Raw genomic sequence first — 12,842 nt, 5'->3', positions numbered from 1 at the left:
TTGGCTGCCCAAAGTGCTGGGACTACAGGCATAAGCCACCATGCCAGACCATCCCTTTGCTTCTTGAAAGTAAATGTTCTACCTGTTTTGTATCCAACTGTATCCCTAGTGCCTAGGATAGTGCGTAGCATATAGTAGTTGCTCAATAAGACTATACTTATTTTTTGAATAAATAAACAAGTGACTGAATAAGACATTCAGGTAAAACAACAACAACCATAGAAATACTAACCAGGTATGGTTTTTTGAGAACACAGAGGGTGAATCCTCTTTGCTTTCAGAAATTGGGAAGAGGTCATTTTGTGCTTAAAGAATAAGCAGTACTTGGCCAGGCTTTAAAAAGAGAGAAAAGCACTCAAGTAGAGGGAACAGTGTAAGCAAAAGAATGTTTTCATTTGGGAACTTCAAGTAGCCTGGGTTCAATGGATGCAAATTGTCTGGGTACATAGGACATATGTGGAAAAAGGATTGACATGAAACCAGGTTGGAAATACAGACAGACTCCAGATCACCTTATAATATGGAGTTTGGGCTTCCTTCTTCAGGTGATGGAGAGCTATTGAAGCCTCTTAAGCAGAAGAGAGATCCAATTGGACTTATGTTTTAAGACCTCTCTGGAGGTGGTATAGAGAAAAAAATTGTGAGAAAGATGGGAATTGGAGGACAAGAGAGGATGGATTTAAGAGATGTTGGGAGAGTAGGCCAAAGGACTTGCTGACCCATGGTTGTGGGAGAATAAAATGTCTTGAGCAGAAAAAAACTAGAATGACTGCCCATGTTTCTTCTTGGGTAATTGAGGTAAACATATAAATTCACCCACGAAATGTGTATTGAGAACCTATTATGTACTAGATACTAATCTAGGCACTGGGAATACAGCTTTGAACAAAATTTTAAAAGCCCTAATTTCAGGACCTTACGTTCAACTGGAGGACTGTCAGTAAATATATCAAGAGATAATGTAATTTCAGCTTGTGAGAAGCTTTCTGAAGAAGAGTAAAGCATGATATAAGGATGGGGCACAATATTTATTTTATGCAGGAGACAGACTTTTCTGAGGAGGTGATGTTAGAGCAGAGACTAATGGAGAAAGCCGTGAGAAGTCCTGGGGAGAAGATATCCAGGCAAAGGGGATAGTGAGCATATAGAACCTCTACTAAAACAAGAGAGTCTTGTTCAACAAACAACAAAAAGGAGAAAAGCAGGCAGGGGCTGGATTCTTATAGCCTTGACCACCATAATAGTAAGTGTGGATTTTATTTTTTATATTTATTTATTTATTTATTGAGATGGAGTTTCACTCTGTCGCCCAGGCTGGAGTGTAGTGTTATGATCTCAGTTCACTGCAACCTCCGCCTCCCAGGTTCAAGCAATTCTTCTGCCTCAGCTCCCCAAGTAACTGGGATTACAGGTGCCCACCACACCTGGCTAATTTTTGTATTTTTAGTAGAGATGGGATTTTACCATGTTGGCCAGGCTGGTCTCTAACTTCTGACCTCAAGTGATCCGCCCACCTCGGCCTCCCGAAGTGCTGGGATTAGAGGCGTGAGGCACCACACCCAGCCATGAGTGTGGATTTTAATCTAAGTGTAATGGGAAGCCATTGGATGGGTTTGAGCAGGAAAGAGACATAATTTGACTTATGTTTTTGTTGTCATTTTAAATCACTGTGGTTCTGGGGAATAGAACAAATTTCAGAGACACAGAGGCAAAAGAAGATGGTGGCTGAGACTTGGGTTGTCACAGTGAAAGTCCTGAGAAGGGGGTTGTCTTTTCATCTTTTTAAGGATAGAAAAATTAGGACTTGCTGATGGATTGGATGTGGGGAAAAACAAGAATCGAGAATTACTCTTGGGTTCTTCACCTAAGAACAGGTGGCTGTTGGTTCCCTTTACTGAGCTTGAGAAGTGTTTGGGAGGAATAGGATTTAAGGAGGTGGAGGAGGAAATCAAAGGTTTTGTTTCGGACATATTACACGTGGAAAGTCTTCTGAACACCCAAGAGGAGAGGTGGCTGGATACCCAAGTCTGAAGTTCATGGGTAAGGTTTGAGTTGAAATATAACTTTGAACATACTTGACATCACAAGCTTGGATGAGATCACCCAGGGAGCTGTATATGGATAGGAAAGTGAACATAGACCTGGACGGATCCTTGGCCACTCAAGATACAGTAGTTGAATGGAGGAGGAGGAGCAGCCCGGGAAGGAGACTGAGATGGAGCTGCTGGTGGGAGAAATTCAAGACCGTGATGTCTCAAATGCCAAGAAATTGTTTCAAGTAGGAAGAAGTGATCTTATGTGCAAAATGCTGCTGAGAGATCCAGTAAAATGTGGCTAGAAAATTGACCGCTGGACATGGTAAAATGGAGATCATTGGCAACCTAGACAATAGCCATGTTGGCAAAGCGGTAATGACAAACAGAAGAAAGAATGGGAGGTAGGCAAGTGAAGATAACGACTACAAACGACTTTTAAAAATCTTGGCACTACTTTCAAAAATCTTGGCACTAGAAGTGTACAGAGAAAGCAAATGAGACCTGGGTGGGGGCTGAGGGGAGTCAAAAGGATTTTACTTCATTTTTTTTAGAGCATGTTTATGTGCAGATTGAAAATATTCAGTGCAAAGGGGGAAATTAATGATGCAGGACAAAGAGGAATGAATTGTAGACGTCAAAGCTTTGAGTGAGCAGGAGAGACAGTGCACAAGTAGAGAGGGGTTAGTCTTAGGAATAGGTACGATCTCACTCGCTGGAAGAGCAGGGAAAGAAGAACGTAGGGACTCAAGTGCTTGAAGTGTAGTGGATTTGGTCCTACCAAGAGAAGTCCTCTTCAGTTGTTCTTATTTTCTCAGCAAAATATTCAGCTGATAGTAAGGAAGTAGAAGGGTGCTGAAGTTTCGAGAAGTGGGGAGGAGATATGGAGAAGTAGCCACAAGATCAGGAGAGGAAGTGGGATAGAAGATGTATTTGAATTGAGGAGCAATGGTGGCTGTCCACCTGAGATGTATGGTCTTTAATTTAAAGTGAGATCAGTCAGTTGTGTGTTTAATGTCAACCAGTTTAGCGACATGGGGGGGCAGGTGTGAAGTCGGCAGTGAGAATCAAATGATGACACTTTGGTGGAGGAAGACACTAGAGATGAAGAGTTCAGCTGGGCGTGTGTTGGGTTTGAAATACCTGAGGAGATCCAGGTGAAGCTGTCTTGCAGACAGTTGGAAATGAAGAATCTGTGCTATAAATAAAGGTCTGGGAATCACTGATTGATTTAAAAAAAATTACAGAATGTGTCCTGTGCACCAGATACTGTTCTAAGCACTGGGCACAACAGAGAACATAAGACAGAATCTCTGTCCTCATATACGGCTTGTATGCTGGTGAGGAGGGGCATCATGAATAGTTCAGTCATTTCCAAAGAGAGAGATCTGCAGCCCAGAGGATGTGCAAGATGATCTCTTGAAATGCGAGCAGGAACTATTTGAACTCACATTTACATTTTTCTTATCATCTTTAATATCTATTTTTATATGTGTCTCATTCATTTTCTAAAATGCTAACACAGTAATACATATTATATAAATAAATATGGATATGTTTGGAGACACATGCTCAAAAAGTATTTACTGATAGAAATGCTTGATTAGAAACATTTGAAAACCACTAGCCATGTGTGAGATAGTAGAAGATGAAGAAGATGATGAAGATAAGTCTCCCAAAACAGACATCAATAAAGATGTATACAAGAAATTAGATCAGCCCTCTGTAGAGCACAGTCTCTGAATTATTCCATCCTGGGTTAACATTTTAAGTAATGAGCCTTCCAGAAGTGGGACTAAATAAAGGTATCAGGAAGAACCTTATAATGATTGTGCTGTCAAAAAATAGAACAGGCTGCCATGTGACAAGTAGACACATTCAGCAGAGGCAAGATGCCTGTTGGTGAGACAGGCTGTGGAGGAAATCCTCACCAGGGCCCCACTGATTTCAGAGGGAAGATTGGACCACAAGACCCTCAAGTGCCTTGTAACTCTAAGCATCTATGAGTGTATGAAGAATAAGCTGGGAATTTGGAATTATAATAATCTCTTTATGTAAGGAGTTGGATTGAGGAAGGGTGAATCATAGCCTTGCATCTACAAACAGAAGGGTGATGGTCTGCCCAGATTACAGCCAAGGGAGAGCTGGAGAATGTGTCAGCATTTCCAGCTTGCTTCGTGGGAGAAGGTGCCTGAGTAGCAGATGTGAACATTTTGGTTTCTGTGGTTGGTATTTTCCTATAGTGGAGAAGAGTGACTCATGAGGTCCACACAGCCAGATGAAAATCACCCTGGAGAGGCAGCTCAGAATAGTGGAAAGTTATTCCATGGACTGTTGTCTTCAGTGCTTGCCGGTAAAGAAACTGAAGCTCAGAGAGACTAAGCAAGTAGGCTGGAGCCACCCAGCTGAGAAGTGGTGGAGCTGGGATTCAAAGCCAGGACTATCTATCTCATTAAACTCCATGTTTACTCTGCTACGTGGTAAACTTAAGAAATGCTTTAGGAAAAACTCAAAGGGGTGTAGATGATCAAAAAAATGAGACTATATTTCTTTTCTTTTCTTTTTTTACTTTAAGTTCTTCAAGTTCTGGGATACATGTGCAGAATGTGCATGTTTGCTACATAGGTATACATGGTGCCATGGTGGTTTGCGCACCTATCAACACATCATCTAAGTCTTAAGCCCCGCATGCATTACGTACTTGTCCTAATGTTCTCCCTCCCTTGCCCCCCAACCCCTGACAGGCCCTGGTGTGTGATGTTCCCCTCCCTGTGTCCATGTGTTCTCATTGTTCAACTCCCACTTATGAGTGAGAACATGTGGTGTTTGGTTTTCTGTTCCTGTGTTAGTTTGCTGAGGATGATGGCTTCTAGCTTCATCCATGTTCCTGCAAAGGACATGAACTCATCGTAAGAATGTATTTCTAAGGATACAGATTGGCTACTGTAACAAAGACAGCCAAGAATTACCAAAACCAAACAGAGATTTAAACAAGACAGAAATATTTTTTCCTCATACATAATGGTCTGAGCACAGGGAGTCCAGGGCTGATATGACAGGTCCGTTTTGTTGGGGCCCAGGTTCCATCTAACTCTCAGCTCTGCCATCTCTTATGTTGTTGCCTTTATCTGCATGGCTAAAGACTGTATAGCTCCCCAACATACCACCTTGGTCTGTATTTCATCTAGTGGAAAGAGGGAGAAGGAGAGGGAAGACGTACTTCCTTCTCTTAGGTGTGACGCAGTTGTTGTACACCTTGCTTCCGGTCACAGCTCCTTGGACACTGAGTTATGATGGAAGCTGAGAAATGCCTTCATTCCAAGGAGCTATATGCCTAGCAAAACTCAAAGATTCTATTTCTAAAAGGTGAAAGGGAAAATAGATATTGACAGGCAATCAGCAGCCTCTGGCACATTAAATTATATCTATTAGAAGAGCAAGAAAAAAAAATAAAGGGACTTTTAGACTATTCTAAAGGAAAGGGAAGGAGGGCTCTCCAGGTCTAGGAACAGCTTGGGAAAAGGCAGAAGAAACAGGCTCCTTTTAGAGAAGTGTTTGCAGCCAAGTTTGGCTTAAGAGTTTAGGAGTGCAAGGAAACTCTAAGAAACAAGACTAGAAATTTTTGTCATGGACATTCAATACAAAGTGAGAAATTTGTACTAACCTCAGTCAGCAAGAGAAAGTGATTGCAGGTTTGTAAGCAGAAAACATTATGATGAGGTTGTACTTTACAGAGATTGTCCTAGCAGTTGTATGCATAGTGGGCTGGAGTAAGGCAAGATGGAAAGCTGGGTAGGATTGTGGAAAAACACTGGAGCGGGGTCAGGAGGTCTGGCTGCAAAACCCAGTGCTTCACTAATGACTACTGCATTGTGGTTAAGAGTCAGGCTCCAGAGCTGCAGTCCCTGCATTCACATCTCATCTCACCACTTAGCGGCCATTCCTGAAAACAGGAAGATCTTCAGAGAGTGCTCAGCATCTTGGGCACATAGCAAGTTCTACCTTGACTGTTACCTTGAATAAGCCGCCTCTCCAGGCTAACTGCTTCCTGAGTTCAGTGTAAAAACTTGATGAGTTGATTTCTAAAGACACCTTCAGCTCTAAAATTCCCCGATCCCCTGAATCTGAGTATGATACAAATGTTTAACACTGGCTAAAGAGACCTGAAAATCACATTTTAGAATATTTTTCTTTCCGGTAGACAACATATTAATTTTGTTAAACCCACCTTGGCTCTCCCAGAGCAAATTATAATGATTTGTTGGTTAGAGAAAAGAATTATATGCAAATCACATTTTACTTAATGCCAAAAAAAAAAAAAAAAAAGCTAGTAGCCCAGGGCATTTGAAGCCACACTGCTGCTTAGGGTACCTGCTCCTCTCTCCTGTCTTAGAAGAGGAATGGGGACTCCAGGCAACTTGCTAATCTTCTTAATCAAATTGGGAGTAGGTTTTTTACCATAGTCTTTTGGGGAAGCCACTAAAGAGATCCCTAGGTCCAAGTATGCCTCCTAGATATAACTTCTACTTCTTGGGGGCATTTCTGGGGACTCCTGGCTCCCAAGTTCCAGAGAAGATGGTTGTGCAGAGAGGCTATTCTCCTATAGCTCAAAGGGATGGATACACAGGACACGATCAGCCAGTCTGGTATTGCTTAGTCCATATCATGGATTATGTGCCTCCCAAATTCATATGTTGAAATCCTACCCCCAATACCCCGGAATGTGACCTCAGTTAAAGAGAGAATCTTTATAGGGGTAATCAGGTTACAATGAAACCATTAGGGTAGACCTTAATTACAATGTGACTGATGTCTTTATAAAAAAAGAAAATTTGGAAACACACACACACAGGAAGAACATCATGTGAAGATGAAGGCAGAGATCAAAGTAATGTTTCTATAAGCCAACGAATGCCAAAGATTGCCAGCAAAGCCCCAGAGGCTAGAGGAGAGTCATGGAACAGATTCTGTCTTTGACATCCCTCAGAAGGAAGCGACCCTGCCAACACCTTGATCTTGGGCTTGTAGCCTCAAGAACTGTGAGACAATACACTTCTGTTATGTAAGCCACCAGCTTGTTACAGTAGTCCTAGCAATCGAATGCAGCCCAGCTCAACAGAAGGCGAAATGACCAGCACCTGAAGTGCCTGGCACATATTAAGTGTTTGAGAAATATTTGTTGGATGAAGGAATGAATGAATGAACGTATGGTTTTGCATGAATGAATGACTTCTCCCCTCACCTCCTCTCTTGAGGCACGCTCCCTCTGTGGTAAGCTGTGCTGATGGCACCCTTGCTGGAGAAGAGGGAGGGAAGAAAGGTCACAAGAGCAGATAGAAGCAGCTGCCAGCAATAACCCACAGTTCATAGAAACTATCCCCAGACCATGGGTGCCTGGGGCCTTGGCCCGGCCTGCTACAATAAGGGAAATTCACCTAAAAGGGTTGAAAACCTACCAGTGACTGTTATTTATTCTTTGTGCTAAGGACATATTCAGGTCTATAAATTTGCTTAGTTTTTAAAAATCAGCAAAATATCTTAAAATCTGTTTGGATGAATTGGGGCCCAAAGGTAACCTCTGGTGTGTATTTTCAGAGCAGTTTCCCACTTCAACTTGAAAGACCTTTGAGTTTCTGGGAAAATATAATCCATATGTTTCTGGGCCATTTATCCTGGAAACCTTGGGAAGACTTGCTTTGTCAGCACCAAGGGAGGGAGAAGAAATGCAGGAGACTCACGACCCATTCCCTTTCTGAGTGAGTACGTTTCCTTTTGCTAGCTTCACCCTCAAAATCCTTCCATTCAATCCTAACCTTAGTTTCCCCATCTGCTGGAAGAACTCATCATGGATCTTTGTGATCGTTTCTGTTTAAGGGCACAGACCTATCTCTTAACTCTCAGACATGCTTTGAATGAGCTCACACGGAGGCTAGAGAGACCCAGTCCCCGGCCGGGCTCTCATTTCCTTAACAGCAGAGCTTCCTTCTCACACCCCGCTTCCCTGATGTATCTCTTTGTGAAAGGCAGTAAAATAATTTATTTTAGTGTTTGGGGTATAAATAAAATAAAGTAAAACACAAGCACGTAAAGAATTGGTTGAGATAAGGACCAGCTTCATGTTATTAGGAACAAAATGTCCCATGCAGATCAGAATAAGAGGGTTTCATAATAAATACTTGCATGTCTCCTGTTCAGAGAAATGTGAAGCTCTATTCCAGGAAAGCTTCAGAATATATGAACCACATGGGACTGAGCCCCTTCCGTTCAGTGACTCTTAATGACCAGCCTCTTTACTTGGGATTTGTTTGATTCAGCTTGTTTATTGCTTTATGTATGTAGGTAACTTCATAAACTCCCAAAAAGCCCATAATTGATTTTAAACAGCAAAAAGAAAGTTACATGATCATTTTGCCCTTGGCTTGAAAACATTTTATTGGTAGAAGATATAAGAGGGAGGGAAAGAAACAGCTTAGGTTAGAGACAGAAAATCTATCAATCTTGGGAAAAGTTAAAGAGCTTGAAGAAATAAATTGCAGAGCTGGCTGACTCAGTCGTCATAGCAATGCTATAAATCACTTGCGGACAAGGGGCATCACAGTGCCCCTTCATGAGGTGCAGTCTTGGGTCTTCTGAATCTTAACTCCTGCATCAATTACTCAACCTGAACCACAAATTCCCCACCTGAGAAGTTAAATCACAGTAAACTTCTGTTCTGATTCACAGAGGGGAAGAGTAATTTGAGTTAATAAAAGTTCTGAAATGCATTTTTTTAACCTCACATGCCTTGTGTTGAATTAATTCCCATTCTTTGTTTCACGATGCATTATTTTAATTTGTCTTTGGGAAGTCTGTTCCATTCTTTCCCTTCCTTCCACTTTTCTTTCTTCCTTATGTGTTTCCTCCTATCTCCCTTCCACACTCACATTGTCCTTCCCTACCACCATACATCCTAATATGTTTAATATATATTTTTGCATGTATGTGTGCTTGCAAAATGAGTAATTTTTTGTGCATATGCATTTTAACTTTTACATATTGTATTATGTTATATATTCATGATATACAACCTCGACACTTACCCACCACTGTCCCAATTATGGAGACAGATTGCCTTCAGCAACCCAGTCCACAAATAATACCACCATGAACATTTATTCATTGATTCCACAAATATTTAAGAGAGCACCTGCTATGTTCCAGGTGTGGTTCTAGCTACTTAAAATGCATCATAAAACAAAACAGATAATAATTCCTCTACTTTGGGAGTTGACAGTTCAGCAGAGGGAGATAGAAAATAAGCAAAAATGACTAAAATAAGTAAATTACATAATATGTTAGAAGATGATAAATGTGATGCAGAAAAAGAACAAGTAGATCAGAATAAGCAAGATTGGAGGTGTGGGGAGTGGGTGGGCAGCAATTTAAATAGCATTGCCAGGGGAGTCTTTTGAGCATAGATGTGAAGGAGGTGAGAGGAGAGCAATGGTGCAGGTACCTGGGGAGAGGGAGTTCCAGGGAGAGGAACTGCTATTGCAAACGCTTAAGGCTAGAACGTGTGCAAGGCGCAGCAAGCAGCCATGTGACTGGGGCACAGGGAGTGAGGGAGAGGGCCGTGCCTTACACCCTCTATCCTCCTTAAAGGACTTTGGTTTTTATTTTAGGTGGGGTATCCTTGGAAGGTTTTGGAAAAAAAAAAATTTCATGATCTGATTTATGTTTTAAAAGGATCACTCTGGCCACTGTGTTGAGAAAAGACTGCATTCAAAGCATGAAGAAAAGCAGGGACTCTGGTTGGAAGGATTTTGTAATAAAGCAAGTGAGAGATGATGCTGGATGAGATCAGGATGCGGGTGGTAAAAATGGTGAGAAGTGGGCAGATTTTGGACAAATTTTATATTTAAAACAGCTAAGGTTTCTCAAAGTTCTGGCTCTACCTAGAATATAGAAAACCACAAGGGTACATTGCTTTCCTACTAACAGTGAGAAAAATCTGGATAATCTATAAAATCATAACTTTTCTAAAGCCCATCAAAGAGCTGAGGTCTCAAGACAACCAAAGAAATTGAATGCCAAAAATTGACAAGACTCTCCTAGGAGAAATGAGATATACAGACTGTTTCATTTTTTTGGCAATGCATAGGGAGAAAAGGTGGCTGCCATAGAAGTGAGTAAGAAGAAAGCTAAAATGTTAACAAATTCCTAAAGACTTAGTGTGGGCTCGTATATTAGGAGCTGTAGACACAAGAGAAGCTCTCTCTCTCAAGCTCTTCATGGGCCTCTAACAGGGGCTCATGGAGACTGAAGACAGGGTAGGAGACCAGAGACAGTACCTCTCAGTGGCCCAGGTTTGTAGGAAGGGATGAAGTGCCATTGGAGAAGAGGTAACAAGCACTACATACTTCCCCTAACCTTTCTGCCATACAAAGCTAAAGTCTTATGCCACTGGGGAAAATGCAGCAAAAACTTCTCCGAAGAGCTCCTGGGGAGGGGTGTAAGGAAAACCCATCTGCCTCTGGGTAAGGGGTATATAAATGCCTCCTTCCTGGCCCTGGCAACCAGGCAAAGATCTACTGCTTCTAGGGGAAGAATAGAAACAAAAACAATCTGCCCCCAGAGAAGGAGCAAGAAAACCTCTTGTCCCCAGGATCTTGTACCAAAACAAGGCAGAGTTCTGCTGCTTCTGGGGAGGCTACAGGAAAAATCTCTCCTACCTAAGAGTATACACCAATAAGAGACAGAGTTTGGGGCCATGTGCAGTAAAGGGAGAGGAAGAAGCCAAGCTGCACAGTTTCTACCTAAGACTGAGGCTGGACTAGAAAAATCGAGAATGTCCCATCCCCACCCAATCAAGAACCTAGCACCAGGTGAAAAGTGACAGTAGCCTACTGCAAGAAGAGGAGCAAGACCAGGGAAAGCAAATCCCTCCATGGAACCACCATGCAAGGACAGTTGAAATCTGAGAGTGGAGCAAAAGCAGAAAAACTTACTGTAGTACCCAAGGCCTCCCACTGAACAAGAGCTAAAGACAGCATCCCACCAGAGGAATCCGAACTCTGTGGTACACTACGAGTAATGACAGCAGTAACAAAATCCAGACCTATCTCAACTCCCCCACACTAACAGCTTGACAGAACAAGAGGCATGGCCATTCCTGGGCATGAACACCATTCACTTCAGCCCCTACCGTTCTTCAAACACAATGCTTGGCATTCAGTAGAAATTATGGGACATAAACAAGCAAGGGGGGGGAAAGGCCCATCATTAAGAGATAAAGCAACCAACAGAGACAGCTTAGAAATGCTGGGATTATCACAAAGGGACTTAAAAATAACTAGGATTCATATGCTGAAGGTGCTAATAGAAAAGGTAGACTGCATGCATGAATAGATGGAAATGGACCATTTCAGTCAAGGGAAATGGGATTAGCATTATTCTTTGAATAGTTATAGATCATTTCTTGTGGCTGGAGGAGGGGCCTTCATTCTATCAGCACAAACTGCCTCAATTATCACAGAAAAATATCAGGGTTCAGCTAGGAAGGAAGGACGAGGGAATGACTATTAGGTAGGCAAACAGCAGCAGTATTGTGAGGGTACACATAGAGCATGGAAATCATTGCTCTTTACAGGATACTTTTCGAAGACCTAAGGAAAACTCTGTTCTTACCTTACCTCAACCATCTAGAAGTATGTATGTGTCATGGTTAGGGTAACATAAGAAAGGCTGGCCACAAGGACATCAAAGCCACATCACTGATTTCCTTGGACCGAGTCAGATTTCATCATACAATAGATGGACAGAACAGGCCTCTATAGACTCCAGGAAGAAACAGAGCAAGGAGGAAAAACTCAGAAAGAAAATGAAATCAAGTAGAAACACTGGATGGAAAGGGATCAGGATAAACAGAGCTGAGAGGAGAAACAAATGGACTGAGAATACAGTAAAGGAGAGGAAAAGAAGAAAAAAGATAGACTGAGCAGAATTAAAATGAACTTCAGTGCCATTGTGAGTTGTATCAATTAGGATAACTGCAAATAACAAAATCTGACTATAGGGACTTAAACAAGGAGTTGCTAGTTTTATTTATTCATAATATGAAGTTTGGAACTTGGCAGTTGCTGACACAGGTTCAGAAGTTCAAGGATGTCAATCTTGGCAGGTAGTTCAGACAGCTGCTTACATAGGTTCAACAGCTCAGTGATATTATGGCTGACATCTTCACCACTGCAAGATGGTTGCAACAGCTCCAGCCATCATCACATCTGGGTTTTAGGCAGAAAGAAGATGCCGTAATGCCAGCTATCTCTGTTCCCTTTATCAAGAGAGCAAATGCAGCTTCAGAACCACCGCTCTACAACAGTATCCTTCTACTCACTGGCCAGCTGGTGGCACAGTCATGTCTGACACAGTTATGTCTACCAGCAAAAGAGGGTGGGAAAAGCAAGTATATATCTGGGTCCATTTCTTCTGCAAATTTCAAGTTTTGTTAGTAAGAAATAAGGGAGCATGTGATATTGGATAGACAATACCAACAGAGTCTACTCTTGTGTTTTAAGTAAGACAATGTATGCAAAACAGTCTAACACCACATCTGCCACAAGGTGCTCAATAACTGTATGTTTATTAAAAAAAAAAAAACTGAAGAAAGAAAACTTTGAGATGGAAGGATAAGAGACAGACTATATATCAGAGGTCAGGTTCCCACACTCCAAGAGTGACAAATTGAAAGTTTAGACTTGATTTTATGAATCCTTAACATACTCAGCAGAGACCTTGCCATCCATTTTAAGAGCAGTATTAACAATTGGA

The sequence above is a fragment of the Hylobates moloch genome, unplaced genomic scaffold (genome assembly GCF_009828535.3).
Source record: "Hylobates moloch isolate HMO894 unplaced genomic scaffold, HMol_V3 SCAFFOLD_2, whole genome shotgun sequence".
NCBI classification, from domain to species: Eukaryota; Metazoa; Chordata; class Mammalia; order Primates; family Hylobatidae; genus Hylobates; species Hylobates moloch.
Note: the sequence above shows the minus strand (reverse complement) of the source record.